This window comes from Rhinopithecus roxellana, chromosome 2 (assembly GCF_007565055.1).
Source record: "Rhinopithecus roxellana isolate Shanxi Qingling chromosome 2, ASM756505v1, whole genome shotgun sequence".
Classification (NCBI taxonomy): domain Eukaryota; kingdom Metazoa; phylum Chordata; class Mammalia; order Primates; family Cercopithecidae; genus Rhinopithecus; species Rhinopithecus roxellana.
In genome coordinates, this window is record NC_044550.1 from 101,311,630 (window position 1) to 101,339,500 (window position 27,871).

Sequence of the window (27,871 nt, forward strand, 5' to 3'; positions counted from 1 at the left end):
TACCTTGGCTCACATTTACTCTTTATTTTTATTTTAATGTGCATGCCACTTTTTTTTTTTTTTTTTTTTTTTTTTTTTTTTTTTTTTTTTTTTTTTTTTTTTTCCTGTGCTACCAATGCCTCTTTCAGTGGACCCAAGCTTTTGTCATTTTCAGGCTAGTTTTAGTCACTTTTCTTTAAAGCACCATACTGTAATACTAAAATATGTTCCATCAATTTGGGTTTCGGAATAAATATTTAACGAATTCTTAATTGAAAACTAGGTGAATTAAACAGTATATGTGTTTATTTTACAATGAAAGGGAAAATTTGTTTTTACTCCCTACTATTCAATAGCATTGAATAGAGTAAAAAGTGCATGTATGCAAATGCATAATGTTGGATTTTCATTGTTATAGCACAGTCAGAGAAATTCACATATTATTTTTCTAATATCACTGTGATATTTGAGTAAATGCAATTGTCCATAGAAAAACGTACATGTTCTTGAATTTAGTTCTGCAAGTTCTTTCTATGTTCTTTGCATCCTCCAATTAATACACCAAAAACAATCACCATGCTCTTTAGTAGCCTTATGTCTACTACCTTCACTAGTATAAAATACTTGAAGTTAGAAAAAAAATTGCTTTTTTTCAATTTGTCTGCTTCACCTTTTCATTCTAATGTAGTAGAATACTTAGCATGTGGAAAATGTCTATATATATTTGTCATATGAATGAAGGCATGTGTGAATAAAGATTAGTCTACTTTTTCCTCTGCTGAGACTAGATAAAACTTATAGATTATATGGTCACAGTTTGAAATTACAGAAACCAGAAAACCTAATTATATTATGAGTTATCATAGGGGGCATTTAACTATCACTTTAATCTCACATGTTTTTGTTTCTTTATCTTTTTAATCAAGAAAGGATATTACACAGCTTAGAAAATTCTAGAATGAACATTTTCCCCCAAATTTTATTACCTTTAATGCCCCTTTCCAGAGCCAACTATTTTACCAGGTTTATTTATTTTAGTCTTTACCTCCATATCTGTGAATACTATGCTTGTACTTCTAGATATTGATTTATACACTTTCAATCTTACTTATTATTTTCTGTTTTGATAGGTGAGATTTACCACATTTACAAAACCCAGTGCATTTAGTCTCTCCTTTTCCTCAAAATAGCTATGATAGTTTCAGTTCTTCCATTGGTTATCACTTAAACTTCAAATCAGATATTATTATGTCTGCTCTTGCTCCATCTGTTATGGACTAAAATATACCATATTCCTGTGATTTTCTGAGCCATCGATTTTGCTTTCTATTTTATTGAGTCCCTTATATATATTGAAGCCTTTCTAAAATTTGTCACTTATGTTCCAAATGGTGATGCTTCATCTCTCATCCCGTCACCCTGCTGAGATCTGAGGTCTACCTTCTCTCTCTTTATAGATCCATACTTCTGGAATTTCATATGTAATTCTTGGTTTATGCAGTTTTTTGAGAATACCCTGAAATAATTCTCTGAAAATGTAATGTGGAGAAGACAAGATAAATTTTGTCTTCTTACACCTCTAAAAATGTTTTTATTCTGTTCTTACACTTGATTATTAAAATACAATCTAGGCTTAAAGCAAATTTCTATGTCAATTGTGAACACCTTATACTTATTCTAGCATTCACTGTTACTGATGAGATTTTGACACCTGTCTTATTCTCATTATTTTGCAATACACATTTTCCCTGTAAATATCTTGAGAAAGTGTCTTTAACTTAATGTAATATTTCACAATAATTTTTACTAGGGATGAGTTGTTTAGGCATTAAATAAAATAGATTCATTTAATTAGGGACTCTAAAAATATTTGGCTTGAAGAAACAAGGTTTGATCTACAGTGATTACATAAATTTTAATCCAAGTTGAAATATTTTAAGAGTAAAAAGAAATACTCTTAATAAATATGCTGGGATGACGAAGTCAACCAGGACTGTCCCAAGCAAAGCAGAATATATGTTTTCCCTAATTACAAGATACATGAATGTTAAATCTATTCATATTTGAAGATTTATTATAAAATCAAAATGAATAAAACATAGTAATTAAAAATTAAAGATACTACCTGTTTGAATTGTTTTTTCTCTCTTTTTTTTTTTTTTTTGCTTCTCTTCCAGGGGTCTTTAGTGAGGTTCTTATATCTTGGATTGCTTTTCATCATTTATTTTCTTACATTTTCTGTCTCCAGAGTTTTGTACATAATTTAGTGAACAATGAGGAAGAATTGATGGGTTTGAAGCAGGTAGTGAATTTTTTACTGGTGTGTATGGGTATTATTATAACTTATATAGTAGTGACATATATAAGATGGATTAGAACAAATAGCTAATATTCATGGGATACCATTACATCATTCAAACAAATATGATAAAATTATAAATTTAGGTGGAAGCAGCAGGATTAAAGAAATAATTAGAATGAGTCATCTTGGGATATAGCAGATAATACTCAGAAAAAAATTTCAAGGGGCTACCAATCACTGTTATGGAAAGAACATTCACCTTGCAATCAGAAAGATCAGAGTTTAATTTTTTATACTCTCAATATCTAGCTTCACATTTTTGTATAAATGAAATAAAAACATTCAGAAAAATGTTAGAGTTCTTTATGGGTTTCTCTTCATTTTAATTTCCCTCTTTCCCTTTTCTATAACAAGCACTTTCAATATTTCATTTTAATCTTTTTAGTCAATCAATTTTCACAACTATTGATTCTATATATAAAGAACATAAAAATTCTGTGCATTTTTATTTATGCAAATGACACATGTATGTGTTACTCTGTGTGTTGCTTTTAGTTTTCAATTTCAGACCTTTGAGAACCATCCACATTGATATCTACAGATCTACTCGTTCATTTTAGTGTTGGATATTATTGCCTATTGCTCTATATCATTTAATCCATCCCCCATTGATGTGCATTAATGCTGTTTCCAGACTTCAAATTCACTAAAAATTCTTCCGCATATTTTTTTTCCCAAGAAGGGAAAATAAAATGCTTTTCCCTTCTTGCAACAGTAAGCCATTTATTCCTAATCTTTTTAGAGAGCTGTTGGCCAACTACCTCCACATAAGCCCCTCTCTTAGACTTGCCAGCAGGTGAACAGAGATTTCTCACCCAAGAATATGCTCCATTCTCATGGCTGGTCAGTGCAGGACCAACTCATTGCAGACTCTTCTAAAAATCCATCCCATCTCCAGATCACAGTAAAATGTCTCTCTCTGCATAATTCAAGTTGCTTTCTTTGCTTACTGGTGTTGATGTTGATATCACTCCCCAACAACTGCTGCACATAAATCTTCCTCAGAGTTATTTTCAGGGAACATAAATAAACTTCATCAGTTAGCAACAGAAGTAGTTTAAGAAACCACACTAAAAACAGGGTTTTTGTGCTAGATCATCTGTTATCTTCCTGGAAACAAAGCCCTTATCACTTGTGGCAGACAGAGAACATGTAGCCTTCAGGATGTGCAGCAGTTCCAATTGTTAAAATTTTAATGTGGAATGAACTATGATGGTCCATTGTCATAAAAGAATGCCCCAATGCAGGAGATTTATTAGGCATTTGAGAAATACTAGAAAAAAATAAGGACTGTAGAATATAGTAGCTCTAACTTAACACTGTTAATGATGAATTAGAAAAAAAAATAAATAAAAGGAAGAGGGTCGTTGATCACCCTTTACAGCAAAAAAATGAACACTGGAGGGTTTCCGTGGTAACACACAAAGGGAATTTCATCTTCTGCTATTGGAGGTGAGAAAAAAGGTTCAGATTAAACTCAGGACCGGACCTGATTGTAAGGATAGTGTTGCTCCAGATAAAGTTGAAGTCTCATTACTGACAATCCTGTTACACCAAAGTGAGAAACTTCATGAGGAAAAGATGGGATTATTAGGCATGGGATAAGAAATTCTGGGTCCTTGCAATATAAAATTCTAAGATTTCCTGTCCATTAGAGGCTAGTGATCCTACCTTCCTTTAGGATGACAAAGATTTCTCTATCTTTCAAGACAATGGTGTTTTTCTTCTAACATTTCAGACAATTCTTCTTGTCTACCATACCAATGACACAGATTAGGTCATAATATAACACATTCTGGTAAAGTCTGGGTTTGCCAAGAGAAAAAAAAAGCTATATCCTGATAAATCTGTGTGACTTTGCCAAAATACTTCACCAGGAGGCAGAAAAATGTATATGGGACTGGAGAGATACCACATAAAGTTTGGCAAAGGAGAGTTTATCAATATAAAAGCCTTCTGTAATACAGAATTTAACATCCAACCTAGCAAGAGAATGTAGAAGACTGCACTTAAAAAATATGTTAGAATGACTATTATAAGTTTGGAAAATGTTACAGCCCATAGTATATGATGCAGAAATACCACATTTAACGTGAGAGATGTTAAAGGATGAAATATTAGGTTGATGCAAAAGTAATTGTGGGTTTTTGCCATTAAAAGTAATGCAGTTTTTGCCATTTAGTTAGGTGTTTATATACTCAATTGCTTTTTATCATCCATTTTCTTATGTAGATGTGCACCAACGTAATAGAAAGTCTGAAAGTGGATATGCTAAAGTAGATACACCGCATACAATAAGAAAACTCACCAGATAAATATGATGTTTGAGTGGTCCACAAAGACACCTCATTTATTAAGGAAATAAGGAATGTGCTGGTAATCTGAACACTAAAGAGATCAGTGAAAAATGTGTTCTATAGTTCACAGATAAAAGTAAGATGTGTCATTATAGCATATCTGATGGCAATGGGATTGGCAAGATCCTGAAGTAATAAAATCCAAATGGTCTTAAATATCAAAAAATAGAAAGCAAGCAAAATTATTATGATAAGCTAGAAAAGTTCAGAGTTTCAAGCAGGGCATCACTACCTGTAAAGAACAAAAGCTATTGTTAATAGAATAGGATCCCTAAGAGCAAACTAGATGAGGAGCTGACAAGAATATAGTTCAAAGGAAATAAAGAATGAATAATCAGGAGGCAGTCTCTTCAAATCAACACTTACTCTTTTGCCAGTTTCTGCATGTGAGCTAGTTTTGAGACCTGGAACCTATTGAATGTAAGAAACTTGGTCCCAAAATATAGGCATCACATAACATCTCATAAGGATATTTGGTAACAAGTTCTCAATCTTTTCCAAAGATGTGTATGACTTTTCACTTTGGTAGTCGTAGCCTTAAAGAGAGGAATGCCTAATCTTTGAAGGACTATTGACACAGGTTCCAAATTAACTTTGACAACAAACGATTCATGACATTTTATGGATTTTTGTAAATGGATGTGTACAGGAAGTAACTAGAGTCTGTGACCAGGTTTGGTTCATAGTGTGCAATGGGTCTACAGAACCCCTGATGGTAATTTCTCTGATGACCAAATGTATAATTGAAGTGAACATACTCAATAAATGGTCAACACATCCCACTAGTTTTTGATCTCTAAAAGATGAGCTGTCATAGGTGAAGATAAATGGAAGTCTCTGAAACTACCTCCCTTCCAATCACAAACAGGCTAAATCAAAACCATACCATTCCATATCCTGATGAAATAATGATGATTAATGCCCAACTTAAAGACCAATAAATGTCATTAAATCCACAAATATAACCCATCAAAAGGCCACACAAATCCTAGCAGAAGACCATGAGTTACTGCAAACTCAATCTGCAGCCCTTATTGCAGTTGGTATGGTAGAGGTGACATCTTTCCTAGAGCAGATTAATACAGCATAAGATACTTGGTATATAGCTAGTGATCTGACAGATGTGTTTATTTTCATTACTATTGGAAAGAAAAACCAGAAATAATTTTCTGTTACTTGACACAGACTACAGTCTGTCCTTACATAGTTTCATGGTCTTGTCCCAAGAATATGTTAATTTCCTGTCCTCTGTCACAATATAATTCGAAGAGGTGTGAAACAGTTGAACATCTGCAAGAGCAGCACACTGGTATACTCTAAAGTTAACATCACGTTAATTAAATTAATATGCAAGAAGTGGGAAGTTTATTGGAGACTTTGGTAAGGCACAAAAACTCCAGAAACTGCAACATAGACCAAGATTAGGGTGTTGTCACAACAGTGTAGATCTGAGGTATTCCAGAACATCCCCTGAACAAAAGGGCTATATTATTGTGTCTTGCATTTCCCACCATGAAAAGGTAAGCAAGTTATCCAGTAGGACTTTCAGATTTTAAAGGAAGCATAGCACACACACTTAAAATATTATTCTGACTCTATGCCCAGTGACACAAAATGCATCTAGTTTCAAGTAGAGTTTAGAGAAGGATAGGGCTCTACAAAAGTTCTAGACTGAGATATAAGTGGTTCTTTCCCATGGGAAACGTAACCTAGCAGATTAAATTGTAGCATAGATATCCGTAGAAGGAAAAGATGCTATGTGGTGACTGTTAAAGGTAAGACTCAATAGAAGAATCATAAGCTAAACTTGTACAGGGTAAGTCAAAATATTTCACCTGCAGTATACTTGTACGTACTTCTTGAGAAATGGATCTTGTAATATCACTGAACCCTGGAATATTAAGTAACCTTGTAGCCATAACTGCCCTTCGTACGCTAGATTTAGTCCTATTCACCAAATCATAAGGTCAGATGGCACTAGCAGCAACTCATTATAAGATGTAAGTGATGTAATTTGCAACAGGCATAAATAAGACCAAAGGACAGAAGTTAGTTGCACAAATAGGTGGCCCAGACTTCTATATAACTAACCTATTACCCTGACACCTCTCTATCAACTCATTATATGAGTGCAAAATAAAAATTTATTCTGGCTATATATTAGCCTCACTCAGGGGTGGCCTTGAAAAACAGTGCAGAGGATGATTTTCCAGTGATCACTCAGTACTACCCTTGAGTCTGAAAAGAAATAATGGCCACATGTTAGAATATATATGTACTCATAAACAGTAGTAATCAATTTGGTTGATTAGGAGCCTAAAACGATAAAGACTGGATGACTGGGAACCAGACAATCAGCACAGATGACACATGCACGAACTTATGGGAGTAGATACAAGGTGTCAAAATCTTTGTGTGTCATCCCAATGCCCACCAGAAATGATTCACAACAGAAGAGCTACTAAATACCTAAGTAGACAGAATAACTCAGCTATAATAACAGAAACTGAAGCTAAGCATGAGCTTAACAGCACAGACTCCCACTCACTAAAGCTGACCTAGTAACTGACTCTAGCCTGCTAGCAACAGAGACCAATGCGTCTCTTAATATGGCACCTTTCCTGAAGGAGACCAACCAGCCACTTGGTGGAAAGTTGACTTTTTTTAGCCAACCACTCTGGAAAGGGCAGGAATTCATACTGACTGAGTCTACATCTATTCTGGGCACAAGTGTGCCTTTTCTATATCTAGGGCCTTGACTGTTGCATTATCCAGGGGCTTAAAAGTTTGAATATATCTAACATGAGATTCTACATAACATCACATTAAACTATAAAATCTACTCTTTAGGAAAGAAGGTATGGCAGTGGGCACATGATATGTGATCTACTGGTTTCATAATATACCATATGATCTAAAAGCTCGTGGCCTACTATAGTAAAGAATGGCTTTGTCACCAATAGGTAGAAGGGTGAAAGCAGGAGTGGACCTCTTACCATTAATCCCAGTATCCCTCTTATTTTTCTTTCTCATCACTGTAACTGTAGCCCCCATGGGCTTAGAGGTACTGTTTCCTAGATCAAAGATGCTTGTAACAGGGGGCAGAGCAAGAGTTTTATTAAACCGTCAGGTAAGCTACTGTCTCGTCATTTTGAACTCCTGATGCCAAAACACTAGCAGACTTGAAAAAGAGTCAAAAATCTCGGTGGAAATAATTTGTTCTGATCATTGGGAACAAGTAGAATTCTTCATACAATGAAAGCAGGGAAGAAGGACTTTCATAACTCGCAGATCTTTTGAGGTGTCCCCTAATACTTATTTGTCCTATCTTGATTATAAATGGACAAGTCCAATAGCCACAACTTGAGAAAGTCATGGCACATAGGGACTCAGACTTCTTAGGGGTTAGTGTTATTTCACCCAATCGGGTAAGCCAGGTGTCATCCAGTGGTGTTATCTCAGGTGCTAACAAGTGTCATCCAGGGGTAAGGGGAAGAAGAAATTTGGGATGAAGGAGGGGGATAATAAATACCAGTTTAAACCTCCCAAAATCTGCTACAGAAGCAAGATGTAACACTGTGATATAAAGAGATATATATTTTGGTTTTTGATCTCAAGTTCCTGGCCAGAATTCCTAAAACCATGGTAAATTCCCATGTCCTAAGAGCAATTGGAGCATCTTTTGTGAAATATTTGGTTCTTGTCCCCAGTTCCTGAAATAGTTCTGGAGCTGTAAAGGAGAAAGGGGCATCTTTTGTTATTCATAACAATCCCCTTTCAATCATACCTGAGTTTGTGTTAACAAAGTAACTTTCAAAACTCCCCAAGGATGGAGAAGCTGATTGTTGGGGAAACTAAACATGTCATTAGAGGGTTGAAACTTCAGCCCCACTCCAGACACATTTCCAAGAAATGGACAGGGGATAGTGGTTAAGTTTAATCACCAATGGCCAATGACTTAGTAAATCATGTCTTTGTGATGAAGCCTTCATAAAATCCTTAAGCAAAAGAGTTTGGAGAGCTTCTGGGTTGATGAATACCTGGAGATGTTGAGAGGGGGGTGCACTTCTCCCTCATACCTTGCCCTATGTGTCTCTTTCATCTGGTTGTTCCTGAGTTTTAACTTTGTCAAAAGGCAAAATTACAATAAATTTAGTTTGTCATCTGAAAGACCACCAGGATGACTAAACAGTAGAAAAGAGTAATACTGACCCTCTGGTAAGAGAAAGCCTCCAGTATGGACCCAAGTTTCTCTCTCCTCAAAGAGGGGAAGGACAGGTTGGATTTTATGCCTCAAAGGATCTGTATCACACACATTTGGCAGGTTTTGGGCAAAAGCTATACACCTTTAGGAGGTGGATCAAGTACATGCAGATGGGGTAAACAAGTAAAATACATAACATGCATCTCAGGTCCACTTTGGAGTTGGATTTTATCATTAAAATGAGGTGAAATTTGGTTCTTTACATCAAAATGTCACAGCCCAATGCCCAGTGCCCAGAAAAACCAATGCACTGGGAACAGTGGGCATTGCATCAAAGAAAGAGATTAATAATCACAGGAGCAGTCAAAGGAAAGAACAGGAACTATTTCTCAAATCTGTCTCGAAAATTTTGAGGCTAGGATTTTCTAAGGGAACTTTGGTCGATAAGGATCTAGAGAACTAAAACAATTTATTGATTGGGGATGAAATCACATGGGTATCTTCACCGTCTTCCCGCAACTGAATCAATTCCTGGGAGAGGATCTCAGGAACAGGTGATGTCTCTTGGTCTGCTGAAATGCTATATCTGAAATATATCTCAAAGACCAGTTCTTTAAGTTTGGCAATAGTGATGTTATCTACAAAAGTAGTTAAGGAAGTTATAACTTGTGCCCCCTTGGTTACGTGACTCCGGAGCAGTAAGCAACTTATAGAAAAGCAAGCTCAGCCATGGCAGGTATTTGCTTAGCAAAGTTCAAGCCCTTACCATGATTCTAACCCTGTGACCTTTTGTTAGTCTTTACAAATGCAGTTTTAATTTTTTTATAAAGGAGGGGATCGGCCTAAGGAGGAACTATCATGGCCTCCATACAAGAAGGAATAAAAGCAATTTAGCCTGGTAGAAGCAAGATGGAGTCAGTTATGTCAGATTTCCTTTACCACTGCAACATTTGCAAAGGTGGTTTCCAAAACGTAGACTATAGGACAAAAAGATTATCTGTGCACAGCCTCTATAAGGTGGCTGAAACTGGCCTAAGTTCTGCAGTAGCTTATCGGAAAAGAATTTGTAAGGCCACCCCTCTCTCCAATCAGAGTGCCTATTGGTAGGGTGTTTAGCTCCAGAAATTTAGAAATTTGCTTTGTCAGCCAGGCCTGTATTCTCAACAGATAACTTTGTTTCCTTAACGTTTGTGTCCATCTAAGTTTAAACAGGGGCATCCAGTTTGTTGTCTCAGATCACAAGTTTAAAGATATCAATTGCCTCTATTGTGACTAGAATCAGGGGCAACACTTTGTTTCATGAAATTGACTAAGTATTCCAACAAGTTGGGCAGAGATGATTGATTTTTGTAGACAGAAAGCACTGAAGAGAGAAGAAATAAAAAACAAAAAGCAGATTGATCATTTCAAAGTTACTTTCCTTGCAAGGCAGGAGCAGGGAGAGAGAACCCTAGAAAAATAACTAGTTAGCATCAGGTGGCTTTAGGCTACTTCTTTTTTTTTTTTTTTTTTTTTTTTTTTTTTTTTTTTTTTTTGAGACGGAGTCTCGCTCTGTCACCCAGGCTGGAGTGCAGTGGCCGGATCTCCGCTCACTGCAAGCTCCGCCTCCCGGGTTCACGCCATTCTCCTGCCTCAGCCTCCTGAGTAGCTGGGACTACAGGCGCCGCCACCTCGCCCGGCTAGTTTTTTTTTTGTATTTTTTAGTAGAGACGGGGTTTCACCGTGTTAGCCAGGATGGTCTGGATCTCCTGACCTTGTGATCCGCCAGTCTCGGCCTCCCAAAGTGCTGGGATTACAGGCTTGAGCCACCGCGCCCGGCCTTAGGCTACTTCTTTACGTAATGATTAAAGTAGAGGGGACTTCATTATTACACCTATGGAAGATTGAATCTGGCCTGTTTAGGAAATTTGTTGTTATGTTTCCTGATTTCTCAAAAGGTTACGTAACAACTTAGCTTCAGTTTGGTGATGTGGCACTTTAACACAGGTGACTCCATTTTGGTTTTTAGTCTGGTCTATGGAGGCCAAGTACAGGAGCTTAGTCCAAAACACTGGCTTCCTATAACTTTTATTAAACAGTCTTTTATCATTAACCAGTAATCTAGTAAGTTACCGTTTTTCTTCTTTCTGGCAGCCAAGCTAGCAAATTATCAAACCCTGGGGGGAGTTGTGGAAAACTCAGATGTATAGCCAGTGGATCAGAAGTCAGAAGGGAGACCTAGACTTGTGATTGGCATCTGAAATGAGGGTGGTTTTGTGAGACTGAGCTAGTAACTTGTATCTCATGCTAACACCAGGTAGGTAGTATAAGAATTAAATTAAATTGTAGGCCAATCAGATGGGATCTGCAGATAATTAGAGAATTGTTTGGTATAAAAAAAGTCCACACATTTTGTGTTGTAAGTGTTGTGTGAGAGTGTAGAGAAGAAAACAGCTTTTTTATTTTTCTTTTACAGTGGTTGCAATGGATTCTATTAATCTTCCTCTTTCAACTTGACCCCACTCTAAAATAAGTTTATTATCTTAAAGAAATAAATCCTGACTTCCAGAGCGAAAGCATTTATTCCCCCAACTGACAACTCTCCAGTGAGTTTCTCTCTTTAGCCCTTGGCCAAAAATAACTTCCTCATCCAAATATTACCCTAGGTACTAATTTCAATAGAGTATTCCCTAATCGCAATCCTGTATGTAAAGTTCCTCTCAGAGTTTGCTTCCTTGAGAAACTCAACCTGTAAACATGAACAAGGCACAATTTGCCAACTCAATGACATAATTTTCTATATAAACACATTTGAAAGTGTCAGGATATTTCCACAAAATCCCCTCAAGTACATATACAAACACAAGCATGTATGCATGAACATATACACACAACATACTCAAATTTGCTGTTCTTGTTATAAAATAAATAAATAATTTTTTCCTTTCAAATTTCCTTTTTTTTCTATAGGGAATTCAATAAGCACTGACTCAAAAGTACTTGAAAATCTTAGTGAATAATAACTTCATGAAAGGTAAGCTTATATTTTGATTGTTGTTAGAGATGGTGTACTATCTGTATTGTTATTTTTTTCAGGGAGATGTAGTTGCACAAATAACATTCCATGGAGGAGGATTAAACTCCTCAGATAACTAAAATAAACCAGGAAACAAGTTCAAAGAAGTCGAGTGAACATAATTACACAATAAATAGGAAAATTTATATTTAGAAATAAGTAAAAAAAATAGGCTCAGATTTATGCAAAGATAAGCTTATTTGTTTTTATTTGTTTTGGCACAAGGTATTCTATTTCAGAAAGTACAAATAGCTCTAAATATATCTGTCTTTTGTATCTCATTTGGAAGCAAAATGTATATCTGACCTGATCTCATTTAGTTTCAAATCCTGACCTGAAGAAATAAAGGTTTATTTGTAGGCTGTATGTATTTTACTTAGTTGGAATATTTAAACATTTTCTTATAGAAATATTAAGAATTTTTATTACAAACTGCAGTACCTAACTCACTGGACCTGTAAAGTGTACAGTATATACTGTGTATGCATCATGTCCTCTTTCTATACTCTGAAAATTTCTGAATTCCAAAATATATCTTGGATATTTAATTTCTATATGAACTTTATTCAAAATGCAATAAAATATAAAATGTTATATATATATATATATATATATATATATATATGTTTAAAATGGCAGCAAAACCTGAGATTTCTTAGGGACATTACTTAATGTAAAGGATTTATTAATCTCATCTCTAAAACAAGTATATTACTCCGGAAGTTCTTTGAAGTGATGCTAGAATAATTTAGCCATTATATACTTTATTTTAATACATATAAATTATGTGAAATGCATAATGATTTCGAAAGGCAGAAGAAAGAAAAGGCACCAGGAATGAAATTGCTAAGGATTTATGGTGCTCCAAAGCCTGCAGCCTATAAACAAAGCTATCATAACTGGTTTTATATGTATAATCAACCATAGATGGTAAAATTATTGTTTTAGGATGTTACTTTGTTGTTTTACCCAAGCATTGCCTTGATCTTTATTATTAATGCCTGCTACTTGCCTTCTTTCTTGTTATTTTTCTCTTCTCTGTAAATCTCTCTTCTCACAAATCAATATTTTTGAAATTCCAATTTAATTATTCACCTAGTAAATAATTGTTCTGTCCAATAGTTGTGTGTTTCTTTAATGAATGGCTCTGTTGGGAGAGTGAAATGTTATCCACCTTCCCACCTCCTTCAGACTAATGCTTTATTTAGGTAAAGCAAAGCATGGTGTGCGATAATGAGGAATGTCTGGATGGAGAGATCTTTCCGAATGAAACAATAATTTCATGAAATGCATATACAGAAATGCCGTAATAAAAACCTCTGAGTTTCTTAGAATGCACTAATCTGTGCAAATTAAATTCTCTGTATAACCTCAATTTATACCTTTGAAAGTGGATATAATGTTAATATTAAACTCTTCTTATTGATTCCATCATTTATGACATAGTCCACTGTTCATTTAGTATCAATCCGCAATTATCATTTTTACAGGTTTAAGTCTATTTCAGATTACTTTCATTTATTGGAGAACGATAATGTCATTTTATTAAGGGAATTGTTCATATGTCTAAATGCAACCTACCTATAATGTGTACTGTTGCAATGACAAGTAAATGATTATTTGTAAATTAGCAACCTGACAAAAATAAAAAAACATTTTAAATGATATTTCAATTAAAGTATTTAAAGAAGAGCCTTTTATATCTGGATGATGGTACATGAACACATGCAATCTTATTTTCTCTGTATTTTAATATTTAATATTAAATATGTTAAGGTTTTTCAACACATAAAGACACTCTCAGATTAATTTGACCAATGTTATTTCATATAGAAATTAGTCTTAGGAAGCTTTTAATTTCTGTCTGATCTCACATTTTACAGTAGTTCTTCTAACAATTTGTTCATTTGTGGTTTGATTTGTTGTCATTTGTGGTTTCATCTATGAGACCACAACATTGAATTTTGTAGGGAATATTCTAAGTGGATATTTTTATTAAATTAGCTTTATGGTATTCGAACAGTGATATTAGAGAGTTGCTATATGAAAACATGTAATATATTGTTTACATACTGTTGTATTTCACCTGGTCTAACAGATTCTGTTTCTATTTTATTAGCTGAGTGAGATCTGAAATGTTATGTTTTTCCTCCTTATTGCTAATGTTTACACCTATATTCCAAAAATGCTTTTTTGTCTTGTAGAAAAGTGTTATTATACAGTTTTAGTTAGTGTCTTCCAGCCTTTCTCTCTGGCCAGAAACATGCTGAAATCTCATACATTATAAAATTCTAGTCAATAGAAAATTGATAATGAAAAAACGAGTCATGTTCTAAAAGTCATGCTATATATAAAAATCAATTACAAGTAGATAACAAATTTAAATATTTGTTTAAAATAAGTATTATAGAAGAAACAAAAACACTATTTATAAGTAAATAATTTTAACAAGTACAATGTGGACAAATTAAACTATACTAATATTAAGAACCTTGTTCAGCAAAAACACCATTGAGAGAGAATAAGAGAGACAGAGGAAAAGGATAAAATAAAATATTTTAAAAACATAATATTAACCAAGGATTTTTCCAGAATACGTAAATACACTTGGCTGTGGAACAACACAGGTTTGAAATGTGTGCCTCTACTTACAGGCAGACTATTGCAGCAGTTGCACTGAGTGTGCCTGCCTCTCCTGTTTCCCCTTCCACCTCCTCCACTTCTTCAAACTCTGCCACTCCTAGGAAAGCAAGACCACCTCCTCCTCCTTCTCTTCCCCCTCTTTCTTAGCCTATTCAATTTGAAGATGATGAGGATGAAATCATTTATGTTTCATCAAACGAATGATGATTCATTTCCACTTAATCATACTAAATATGTTTTTTTCTTTTTATGGTTTTCTTAATAACATTTTCTTTTCTCTGGCATACTTTATTATAAGAATACAATATGTAACATTTATAACATACAACATAGGTGCTAATCAACTGTTAATGTTATTGGTAAGCTATTAGTAGCTATTTTGGAGAGTAATTTATACACAGATTTTCAGCCGCATGGGAGGTTCGTGCCCATAACCCTGCATTGTTCAAGGGTTAACTGTTAATTTAAAATGGTCCAGTGACATCAACATGCCCTTCAAATAAAGTATTCAAATGACTAATAAACTTCAGAAAAAATGCTCAACCTCAATAGTTATCAGAAAAAAAATGCATACTCAACAATAATATAAAGTTTAAAATATTGAACATACTCAATATTGGTAAAGATGCAGAACAGCTAAGACCATTGCAAACTACTGAAGGACAGTAAAAAGATAAAGCTCCTTTGGAAAATTTTGTGCAATAATGTTTGTAGGGACATGGATGCAGCTGGAAACCATCATTCTCAGCAAACTATCGCAAGAACAGAAAACCAAACACCGCATGTTCTCACTCATGGGTGGGAATTGAACAATGAGATCACTTGGACACAGGGCAGGGAACATCACACACCAGGGTCTGTTGTGGGGAGGGGCGAAGGGGAAGGTATAGCATTAGGAGATAGACCTAATGTAAATGACGAGTTAATGGGTGCAGCACACCAACATGGCACATGTATATGTATGTAACAAACCTGCACACTGTGCACACGTACCCTAGAACTTAAAGTATAACAATAAAAAAGCAATAATCATGAGAAGGAACCCAATCTATATCTATATCTATATCTATATCTATCTATATCTATATCTATATATCTGCATTAAAAGAGTTATAAGAATGTTTCTAGCAGCATTATAAGCAACAGCCAAAAATTAGAAGTAAACCAAATATTCTTCAACAGAAGAGTGAATATATACATTTTACAAAATATAATAATACAACATCATTGCATGGAAGACGACTAGTACATACAAGCCACACACATGAAACACTCAACAAAATACTCAGTAAAAGAAGCCAGAAGCTGATGAGTAGATAATGTGTCATTCTATTTATATAAACTTTAAAAAATAGCAACTAAACTATGATATTAGAAGTCAGGATAGTGGTCACTTTTGCATGGGGAGAGAGAAGATAATCCTCAGGGTGATAACCTGCCAGATCATTAAAGTTATATGCTTTAACCTCCTCTTCTTGCAGAGAGCAATGCTGGGTAATTTGCCTTCTCACTCCCTAAGTTAAGTAGAATGGAAAGTTTCTGAGTAACTGGTAAGTATTGTAAGTGCTCAGACACCCAATGAGAGGGAACTCTGGCCTCTTTTCCTTCAAAACATGTATTTGCTCATATGCACTTTGCGTTGTAATAAAATTATTTATAACAGCCAAATATAATAAAAACATGCTACTATAAATATTTCCATGATATACCATGGAGTAAAAAATAAATTCTTAATTTTTTTGTTTTTTTAGAAAGTCATATTTTTGATACGTTCAAGAAATCTTTGACTTTTTGCTTTGTGCATTTATGTACTTTATTTTACCATGAGCATATATCACTTCTATGATTTTAAGAAATTGTGAATAAGCATAATGATGTTTTGGAAACTTTAAAGAATATATCAGAGAAACAAATAAGTAGGAAAGTATGACCTAAATGGCAGAGAAAAATCAATCAATAGAAGCAGGTGCAAAAATGAAGCATATGGTAGGATTTATTGACAAGGGCATTAACAGGATTATTATAAATATATTCCATGTGTTTAAAAAATAGATCTTCCTATAAACATGTTTAAAAAATGTATAGAATATATAAAAGAGACACAAATTGAGCTTCTAGAGATAAAAAAATCTAAAATAAAACATGATGAAAAGAAGTTTAAATGTTGCAGAAGAAATGATCACTGAACTTGTACACAGACTACTAAAAACTATCCAAACTGAAAGATAGTGAGAATAAAGATGGAAAACAAATAACAGACCAATAGTGATCGCAATAGTGATAGATATCAGGAAGATGAATGCAAGTGTAAGGATAACCACCAAAGAAGGGGGGACAGAAAAATCATTTAGAAAATAAGATATATATTATTTTTCTCCTTTGCTGAAAACTAACCCCACAGATACAAGAATTTCAAAAATCCCAAGCATAAGAGATATAATGATAACACAGCAATGCGCATAATTGGATTGTATACTATAATAATAAAGAGTCAGATCTTAAAAAGATTCAGAAAGAAAATGACACATTATACATAGAGTATAATATGACAATAGCAGCTGACTTAAATTTTTTTAGTGAGAAGAGTGGAGTATTATTTCAAAATACTGTGAAAAATAAAAGTCCTGTAACCTAAAATTCTGTATCCAGTGAAAACATCTTTAAAAATGAATGCAAAATAACCATTATTTAAGTTATAAAGAATATAAAATAATTCATCATCAGCAGACCTATCCTACAAGAAATGTTTAAAGAATTTCCTTTAGCAGTAGTATGACAAGGTGGCTCATACCTGTAACCCCAGCTACCCGGGAGGCTGAGATCAGAGGCTTGCTTGAGCCCAGTAGTTTGAGATCAGCCTGAGAACATAGCGAGACCCCGTCTCTAAATTTCTTTTTAAAAAGTAGTCAGGAAGTGGCACATATCTGCAGAGCAGCTACTTGGGAGTCTGAGATGGGAGGATCCTTGAGCCCAGGCGTTTGAGGTTACAGTGAGCCATGACTGTGCCACTGAATGTCAGATTGAGTGACGAAGCAAGACTCTGTCACTTAAAAAAATAAAATTTAAAAAGTTCTTCAGCAGAAGAAAATGATACCAGATGGAAATCTGGATTCACAGAATGGAAGGCAAAGCTCCATGAATGCCAAATATGCCTGTAAACATAAAATACTTTTCCTAGTTTAAAAATATCTTTAAATTATAATAAATTATTTAAAAACAAAATAATAATGCATTATGAGATTTGTAACATAAATTTAAAGAAGTGAAATATGTGATAACCATACCAGAAGATCAGGTGAAGGAAAATGGAATTGCAGCATTAGAAGGTTTTTATATTATACACTGAGTAATACAATATTGTTTTAAGTAAGGCTTCAATAAGTTTTAAAACTATCAACTATTGCAACAATGAAAAAGGGCAAACAAAATATCTTTATACATATTCCTGTAAAATAAATGAAAGGGAATGATTTAAAAATATTCAAAAAGAAGGCAGAAAAGAGAGGAAAAGGGGAAATTGCAGATGAAACAAATAGAGAAAGAAAATACCAAGATGGTAGTTTCAATCTATGTCAATACTAATTTTATATATATGGACCAAGTACTTCAAATAAAAGTCATCAATAGTCATATTGAATTCAAAAGTAAGACCCAATTATATGCTTTCTTCAAGCAGCCCACTCTAAATAAAAAGACAAAAATATATCACAAATTAAGTAATCAATATAGACATAGTAATGAAGAGAAATCTGGTCAAAGTAGATTTCAAGCAAATATTGTTACCTAGGATAAAAAGGGACATTGTCATAATGTTGTGTCAAATTATTAAAAGGACCAAAAATCCTAAATATTTATTCACCTAGTAGCAGAGCTTCAAAATACATGAGGGGCGAAGTCTAGGAAAACTCAAGATAAAATTACAACTGTTTTCTGAGAAGCAAATAGCAAAACGATATTAAACATATAAGAATCATATTTGGAAAAACTTCTATCAAAGACATGTGCATCAGGCCAGGGAAGACTGAAAGAAGCATCAGACCTTGACTTGTGTTTGAGCTTGAGTGTGGAGAATGGGATAAAGTTTGTGTGAAAGCATCTTGAAATAACTTGTAGCTTATGGAAAATTCAGACAGGCCATCAGATAAGTCCAATATTTTCCAAAAATTGTAATGCTCACTATTTCTGCCACACAGCATTGGCTAGCCCATGGGGATGACAACAATCCATTATGTAGTTCAGCACCTGGGGCCCTTGGTTAATTAAACTCCCGAAAATCAGAGATCTACACGGTTCATTCACACTGGTTACACACTGATCAATCCAGTTGAACCATTTTGCCACACAGATCTACTTATCCAAAAAGGATTTGTGGCAGCAACACTGTGGTTCCTGTGCATATTTCATCAGGTAAAATTTGAAAGAAGAAAGTTAGTGGAATAAACTACACCTTCATCAACACAATTGATATTGAGGCTTTTCTCTCTCCTTTCTCCACTATCTAATCTAAAGTTCCATTCTAAATTTCCTCTTATTCTCAGCTACTACTTTGGCATGTTTTGGTGGCCTATCTTAATTTCATTGAGGAAATTGTAATCCTTTATTATCATACACTTCTCAGTCTGTAGTACCTGCCCATTTACACTTACAATGAAGCATGGGATTGGTAAGCAGGATCTCCTGGGTTTCACAAATACTCCTCCCTCTTCCCACTCTTTAAAACTGCTCTTCTTCCTCCTTGTCAGTGTGGTGATTCCTCTTCTCCCCGATGGTACACAGAATTCAAAGTGCCCTGGTAGACATAACTTGTAATTCAGTGGGCCCATTATTGGACCACCTAACAAGAATGCGTCACTGTGAGCAAGACCTCCGTTTCTGCAGAATCCATAAAGAAGATGGGAAAAAATAGTCCCTGGTGAGTCACTGGGGGGTTTTCCAATGGAGTATATGGTAAGGGAGTCACCACTTTTTCCAACCCTTGGTTCCCAGTTCCATGCATTTGTCCTTCCTATGGGAGACACAGTACCATATAGTAATCTCCTCCTTATTAAATATATTGTGCCACAAAGAATGGCACTTCATCATGTCAGAGTTTTCTCTGAGCTGATGCTTTATTTGCACCTTTAGAAAGCCATTCTGGTGTTCTATATGGTTGACTTCTTTAGGATGGTACAGTACTAATATGATCAGTGGGTCCTATGGGTCCTATGCCTACCCCTCATGCCTTCTTCAGTGTTAAATAGGTCCCCTAGTCAGATGTCATATTTCTCAGGATTGTCTGTGCATCAGGTCTTCCTAAAGCCCTAGGATAGTAGGGCTCTTACACATAGTCTGTGTGTAGAAAAAGCAAATCCCACCTGAAATCCTTCCCCTTAAGGACAAGCCAAGTGACCTACTATAGAAAGGGAATGAGGTATCTACTTACCACTAAGTAAGTAGTTGAGATCCTTGAGAAACAATGCCACGTTAAGAGCTCAATGTTGGTCTCTTGCTGCGAAGTTGGTTATTCAGAAATAGTAGTAGCTACATCAGCCTTAGTAAGTCTGTGCTGTCGGACCCATAAGTAACCTCCCTTTCTGACAGCATGACCTGTTGTACCGATTCTGCAGTGACTGATGACGGAGATCAGCTTACATGTATTGTCTGACTCATTTTGTCTATTTGGTTGTCAAGTAACTTCTTCACAGTTGATGTTTTCTTGTATGAGTTGAGTTAACATGTGACACAACAAACTTTATCCTCTGCCATAGTATATGAACAGGATCTAACCTAGATGGCCTTATCTTTACCTTTCTAGTTCTTTCCTGTCCATGGGTTTGTATATAAGCTCAACATGGGACATTTCTTCTGTCTTATAAAGGGATGAACAGGTGCACAACTTACAGTTCTACTCATTAGAAATACTTTTTTTTTTTCCACCCTCTTTCAAGTTTGCCCCCAAATGTAGCTGTAATGCAGTTGTTGTCCCTCTTCAGGTTGCATTCATGTTCTGAGCTAACTTGGCTATAAACACTACTTAGACTGTTCCTCATCTTTCAGGTGGTCATATAGGCCTTCCTATATAGCATACGCCCAGGCAGGAGTATGCATGCAATGGTGATAAGTGACATGGGGGTCTGAGAAACCTGCTAATGCAGCTCACTCATACTTTCTGGTCTTACTCAGGTTTGAGGCTGCGTGTAACATTTCCATCTTACTATGGACTGCTACTGGGTTCATATGACTTTAGGAGTTTACAGGCTTGACAGAATCTAGCTCACAGTGAGAAGTCCTAGACATAGTTACTTGGCATCCTATGGTCAAATACGTGGTCTCAGTAACATGCCAACAGCTGTTTCTCAAAAGGTGTGTAATTGTTGCAGATGGCATAAAACTACTCCAGAATTTCAAAGACATGCAATCAGATTATTTCACGAGCTTGTCAACAACCCCATCATTCCCTCTTTTATCCTTACTGTCTCCTCCACTGTGACATGGTCTGCTGGATTGTATGGTCCAGACAGCAGAAATGGAAACACAGTGACTTGGAACTTCTGCAAAACAAAAATCCCCTCCTACTAGAAGGCACCCTCAAAATTGTCAGCTTTCCATATAATTCCAGTATATAAGTCAAAGTGGTGACCCCATGTGAGAAATATGATACACCTCTAATCCAGTGGGTAAAAGGTGCCATGTTTCTTTCCTTGTGGTAGGGAATTTAAGTTGCAATAAGCTTTATTTCTCTTTGCATGAGGTATTCTAGCATTGTCTTGATTCCTAAAAACATCACTAACGTGGCTAGTCCCTGAGTGTAGACTGTATCTCTTATCTTCTGAGGTGTACATTTTTCACCAAGACTTTTAACATACTAACCACCTCTTGTTTGTTCTATGTAAAAAGGTCATGCTATTAATGTAATGAATCAGTGTTATGTTCTGTGAATTGTTCAGGTTGTCCAGATCTACTTGGATTATATTATGACAGAGGGTAGAACACTTAACATAGTTTTGAGGCAAAACTATAAATAAATACTGTTGTCCCTTCCATGTTAAATGCAAACTGCTTCTGGTCCTCTTATATTTGAAATGGAAAAGAGCACATTCATCAACTCAAAGTCTGTATGCTACAAATATTAATTAAGAAATGACATGACATCTTGCAGAGCCTGTGTATTCAGAACTCCTGCCCTGTTAGGTCTTCTGTAGGCTATAGGCATTCTTCAGACTCCATTTGGCTTACAGTAGCTAAACTGACATATTAAATGGAGATAAATGATAGACAACCACACCTATATCCTTTATTTCTTTAATATTGGTACTTATCTCCTCCACTACCTTCCCCAACAAGAATATGATACTGCTTTTGATTTACTATCTTGGTTGTGGGTTGGAAAGAGGAGGCAGTTTTATAGGCTTCTTTTTAATCTTCCCCATCATGATAGCCTTTCCACCACAGATCAGAGATCCAATGTGCCAATTACTCCAGTTACCAAACATATCATTTCCAAACATGTAGATGGAAACTGGGAACAGGACCATTGGGTGGATAGTCAGACCCATTGTGAGACTGACTTTTGCCAGAACTCTATTATTACCTAGTCCCAGTGAGCCCCAATGCAACACAGGGCTGTGATAATCATATGAGTCCTGGGGTATCAACATCCATTTGTAATGGGTCTAAGAGTCCTTGAACTGTCTGTGTATTCTCTTTGTCTCAGTGTACCATCAGTCAAGTAAATGGTTATAGATCCTTTTGGAAAAGAAATTGGGACTTGTCACAATATAGTCTTGCAGTGGTGTTACAGAGCCCTGTGTTCCAGAGACCCATTCCTACTTTTGATAAGTGGGTTCAGGTTCTAAATATCATCTCAGCTCTATGATCTGAACAGAGTTGTGGCTTTTTAATTAGGCAATTACCTTCAGATCTCTGATTCTCCAATCTTTTTGTCATTGTTGTTATAGATGTTAAGTAGCAAATTTGTTGCCTGTTCAACCATTTTGCCTCTAGGGACAACGGTATTGGTCAAATTCCTTTGGCCCCATTTCTAACTTTGGCAGTCATCATGGAAATTCTAGTCTCTTGGATGCCAGCAGTAAGCGTCACCATGGGCCTTTATTATTAATGGGCATGAAGGAATCCACTTCATCCTAATAGATATAAACAGCCTCATTTTCTATTACCCATGGTCTTCAGGGTCAATATCAAATAATTTAGTGATACTGTCACCGCCCACCCTCACCTCTGATGGTCTTTGTGAACTATGTGTCCTCTGAGACTTTCCATGGAAACTAACACTCTGGCAGCACTTTGGAGACCATTGCATATTACATCCATATTACATATTACATCCAATCCAGCAGCCCATCTCTCTCAGCCTCCTCACTTGTTTCTCCACCATCAGTCATGACAACTGAGGCATTCCCATTTGGGAGAGATTTAGACATTTTTAAATCACATTGCTAATAATGACACTTGGCAGCAAGTTTGTCATATTCTCTGGAATTCTTACTAGATGTTAAATTATATATCCCAAGGAAACACTCTCAAGTCAATACATTCTTTCTTATCTAGTCTTACACTCCAGTTCCCGTTTATCAGGCACCCTCAAAAACCAATAAATTCCAAGATGAATCTCCCAGTGACTTAGGATCAGTCAGCTAATTATGGCAATTATTTAATTTGGCCTCCTTTATGAAGCCCAACACATGGCTAGTTTGGTTATGCTGCGATTTCATCCTAGGTATCAAGCAGACAATCTGGACATAGGTGGGGTCAACCTCTGAAGAGTTTCATATTGCCTTGCCAGAGAAAGATTTATGCAGCATCTTCCAGCCCAGTGGAAGATGCAGCTCTTTTTAGAGAAGGATAGATATTCTCGGAAGCATCCCTCCAAATGTCTGCATCTTACATTTTGATATCCAAGTTTTCCTTATTAGGACACACACATTCACTTATCAGACTGCCATGAATGAGCATTCAAATATCTCTGGACTTCTGCTACATTAGAGTCTTCCACCTGCCACTAACCTCCCTATACACTTTCATTATACAAATAAGGGACACTTTGTAACCTATCACTCAGGAGTTCTCTGACTCTCACTCAGATATTAACTGCTTAAGAATTCTGTCATTATCCTTCTTCATGGTAGCCTACAATACATGGGTAACCACTTAAATCTACCATCCTTGTAGAAATTATTTCCTTGTATTTTTCAGATGCCTGTGTTATTGCTCCAGCCAAAGCATCCTTCTCTATAAGTATATTTTTCCAGGTCACTACTGGTGAAATTTTTTCCAACTGAGCCACTCCCTGACACTAGAGACTATCTGTGTCCCATAAACCAACCAAGACAATGTCTTCTTCACTTGCCATGGGATAGGTGAGCCACTCCAAAATTCCCGCCTTACCATCTGTTTTCTCGGACCACTTTTGGTTCACTTAGGCTAGTTTGGATCTGTAAGAAGTAGAAATAAACATGAACAAATTTAACTACAGAAAACAGCTGTGAAAGAAAGAATAGAGCCAACAAGAAAAGGCTGGGGGGAACAATAGGTTACAATGCAAGTCTGAACCTGAGTGAGTGAGAGATACAAGGAAAGTTGGGCGAAAAAATGTTAGATAGCTGCATAGTCTAAGAAAAATCTAGCAACACTATCAGGAAGTTGTTAGCAAAATGTGGAAGTCAGAGAAGTTCTTTGTCCTTCAGAAATAATCCTCCCTTAACCTTGTTTCACTCAGCCATTGACAAGGAGCAGCCCGTGGGAATCACAGCCTTGGCACAAATGAAGCAACGGATTTCAGGGCAAAGCAGCTGGGGCTCCTGGTCCATCAAGTTCTCCGTGACTGGATGTCTGTGAGGCACATTATTGTTGCCAATATAACAATTATAGTCAAAGATTTAAACATCTCTCTCTATATATTTAATATAAGAATATATGTAATATATTATGTATATAATAAAGTAAGAATGTAAGTAAGAATATGGAAGTAAGAATCTAGAAGCATTGAAAAACATAATTAACAGACTGCGTTCATTTACAGTGGAAAATTTGATCAGTTTTGACATGTGTATACATCTTTGAAATCCTCATCACACTCGATAATATGAATAGGTCTGTTTGATGTCCCCTCCCACATTTTCTCATTCTTCTATAGATCGGCTTGAATTTCCTAGAATTGTATAAAATGAAATAATAGACAAGTGTCTTTTTGTTGTTGTCACTGGCTTTGTTTCCCTCTGCATAAATATTATGAGATTCTTCTATGTAAGACTACCTATTCTCCTATGCCTCATTTATTTCTACGTCCCCTTTGTGGAAAGCAGTTACGCCAAGCATACTGCAATGGGTTGGAATTTTTATTTTGTTGTACATTTCTTGTTTTGCAAAGTTTGCTTACATGGTCTTGAAAGTCTCCCCTTCTGTAGCAACCCAGAAAAATACAAACGTTCTTAGAAACCTAGTAAATGTTACATGTGATGCTTTCCATAAAATCTTGTACTCAAGTTAAATCTCTTCTCAAAGTGTTTCTACCTGTTATGGACTTCTGTTTTAAAATTAATATGACTTTGAAATTAAAAGATTTTTTTTTTTTATTTCTTCAGAGACATCTCACTGAAGGCAGAATCCAATTGTTTTATCACATTTCCATTCTAAGAGACTAGCATAGTTCTTTTTATACAAGTAAACTCAGATGCTTTTCAAATTGAATGGGATAATGTTAAAAGGATATAAAGGTTTTTTTTGTTTTTGTTTTTTTTTGGAAGTAGAGCATTATGTGCTAAATTGTGTTCTCTCAAAATTTATATGTTGAATGTCTAACCACCATTATGTCAGAATGTGCCTATATTTGGACACAGAAGTAGTTAAGTTTAAAAGAGGTCATTATAGAGAGCCCTAATCTGGCATCCTTATATTATAAAAATAGGATTTTTATATATTATAAAAATAGGATTTTTATATATTATAAAAATAGGATTTTTTAAAATATATAAAATATTTTTATATGTAAAGTATATTTTTTAAATTCTTATTTTTAAAAATTCTTATTTTAAAATAGGAGCACAGCTACATTCAGAAGAAAGACCAAATGAAGACTTAGGGAGAGGATGGCAATCTACAAGCCAAAGAGAGGCCTCAGAGGAAGCCAACCCCACTGACACCTCTTATCAGCTTTGTGTCCTCCAAGCCAAAGAGAGGTCTCAGAGGAAGCCAACCCCACTGACACCTCTTATCAGCTTTGTGTCCTCCAAGCCAAAGAGAGGTCTCAGAGGAAGCCAACCCCACTGACACCTCTTATCAGCTTTGTGTCCTCCAAAATTGTGAGAAAATGAGTTTCTACTATTTAGACTCCGTTTCCTGCACATTTTTTTAATAGAAGCCCTAGTAAACTAACACAGGGAGACTCCACTGTAGGCCACCAATCACATGAGGGATTTTTTTTTTTTTTTTGTCTCTTTTGTCAGTATTTAGCTGTGAAAAACCATCCATAGCCACAATAAGTGTCTCCTTCCCTTTTCAGATCATTTTGCATTAGCTAGTTATACCAAAATGACTTTTGTGTATAAATCCTTTCACCTAATATTGCCTGAAAATCTAGTGTTTCATTAAGTCTCTGTTGGAATAATTAGACCAATTATTATGTTCTGTAAAATAAGCTGCCCATTACAATTATTTATGAAAACATGATAAATGCTTCTGTTGCAACTTTCAGAAACATACACAATCTCATTTATTTTCAATAGCAATATCCGAATGAACATACCTGGTTGAATTTAGTCTCAATGCTCTAAAAACTTCCTTGTGTCTCTTTAAAAATAAAGTCTGATCACTGTTTTGTGAGTTTGCTTCTAATCATATTTACTTCACTTACCTGATCAAAATTAATCTTCATTTAATCAAGGACAATTATTAACCATATGATTGAGAACTTCATCTTGCAGATTATCACACCAATCAACTCTTACTATGAGGACAAGTACCTATGATTTATAATAACTATAAATTAATCAGTATTTACAATGTATAATTCATTCCCAGTAGAGCCCTTGGATTGGGATTCTTTCATTTCTCTCAGTTCAGTGCTCTGAGAACCACTGGAAAGGGATTTCACATGACCTAGCACACCTTTGTCTCCATGAGGGAGTCAAGGTGGTCGCTCATCAGCAAAAAGGCCTCAGATTGACTTGTTCCCATTTCGATCTCCTGAATATTTATGGAAACTAAAGCCTTTGCAGTGTCTCCTGTGTATGATCTACTGGCCTTCTTTGATTTAACACATGTTTAATTCATTTTTATATATCAAATATAGAGAATTTATATTAAATATCAACATCATTTAAGGAGCTATAACAGGATATAAAAGAGAGAAAACTCTTCTTCCAATATTACAATGTAATAATTAATATTTATAAGTTTTCTTCCTGAGAGACTTCTCCACTGACCATTACTGATACAGCTGACAGGGGTAACTGAGAACATAAATCATGACTGCTGTGTTCAAACCATGACTGCGACGGTTTGAGTTTTTGTCTCCTCTAAAACTCATGTTGAAACTTAATCTTCAATATGGCAGTATTGAGAGGCAGGGCATTTAAGAAGTGATTGGGGCCTGGTGCAGTGGCTCACGCCTGTAATCACAGGACTTTGGGAGGCCAAAGCGGGTGGATCACAAGGTCAGGAGTTCAAGACCAGCCTGGCCAAGATGGTGAAACGCCGTCTCTACTAAAAATACAAAGAGAGTGCTCGTCAGCAAGAAGGTTCTCACCAGATGTCATCGCTCAACCTTGGACTTCTCAGCCTCCATTACTGTAAGAAATAAATTCGTTTTCCGTATAAATTTTCCAGTTTAAGGTATGTTATAAACAACAGAAAACAAACTAGGACAGTAACCACAAAACAAATTATAAAGTGAGCTCGGAGTACACAAAATCTATAAATGCACCAGGAATAGGTTCTTATACCTTGGAAATAGAAATAAAATCATATGCAGGTGTTTCAAGCTAGAGCACAAAAAGAGCCAGGAGCTATATAGCTATATATTAATAATTAGTATTCGGAATAACCAAGGGACCTGGATATCAAATTCTGTATACCTGATGATCAGGAGATGATCAGAATAGCCAGTGAGCAGATCAAGAGAGCAGAAGTATGAGCCAGGTTTGAAGGGAATTTAAACTCAAAAGGACACATTACCCCAACATATTGTACTTACCACTAAGTGAACACTCAGTTTAATTTCAGTTAAGCAACTTGGTGTGTTAGTCCATTTTCACACCGCTGTAAGAACTGACCAA

At 35.6% G+C, this 27,871-nt stretch overlaps 1 pseudogene; it reads right to left on the reverse strand.

The window, feature by feature from the left end:
- The window catches only part of LOC104662884, a 43,922-nt pseudogene extending 17,151 nt beyond the window's left edge, over positions 1 to 26,771 (reverse strand).
- Between the last annotated feature and the right edge of the window lie 1,100 nt (positions 26,772 to 27,871).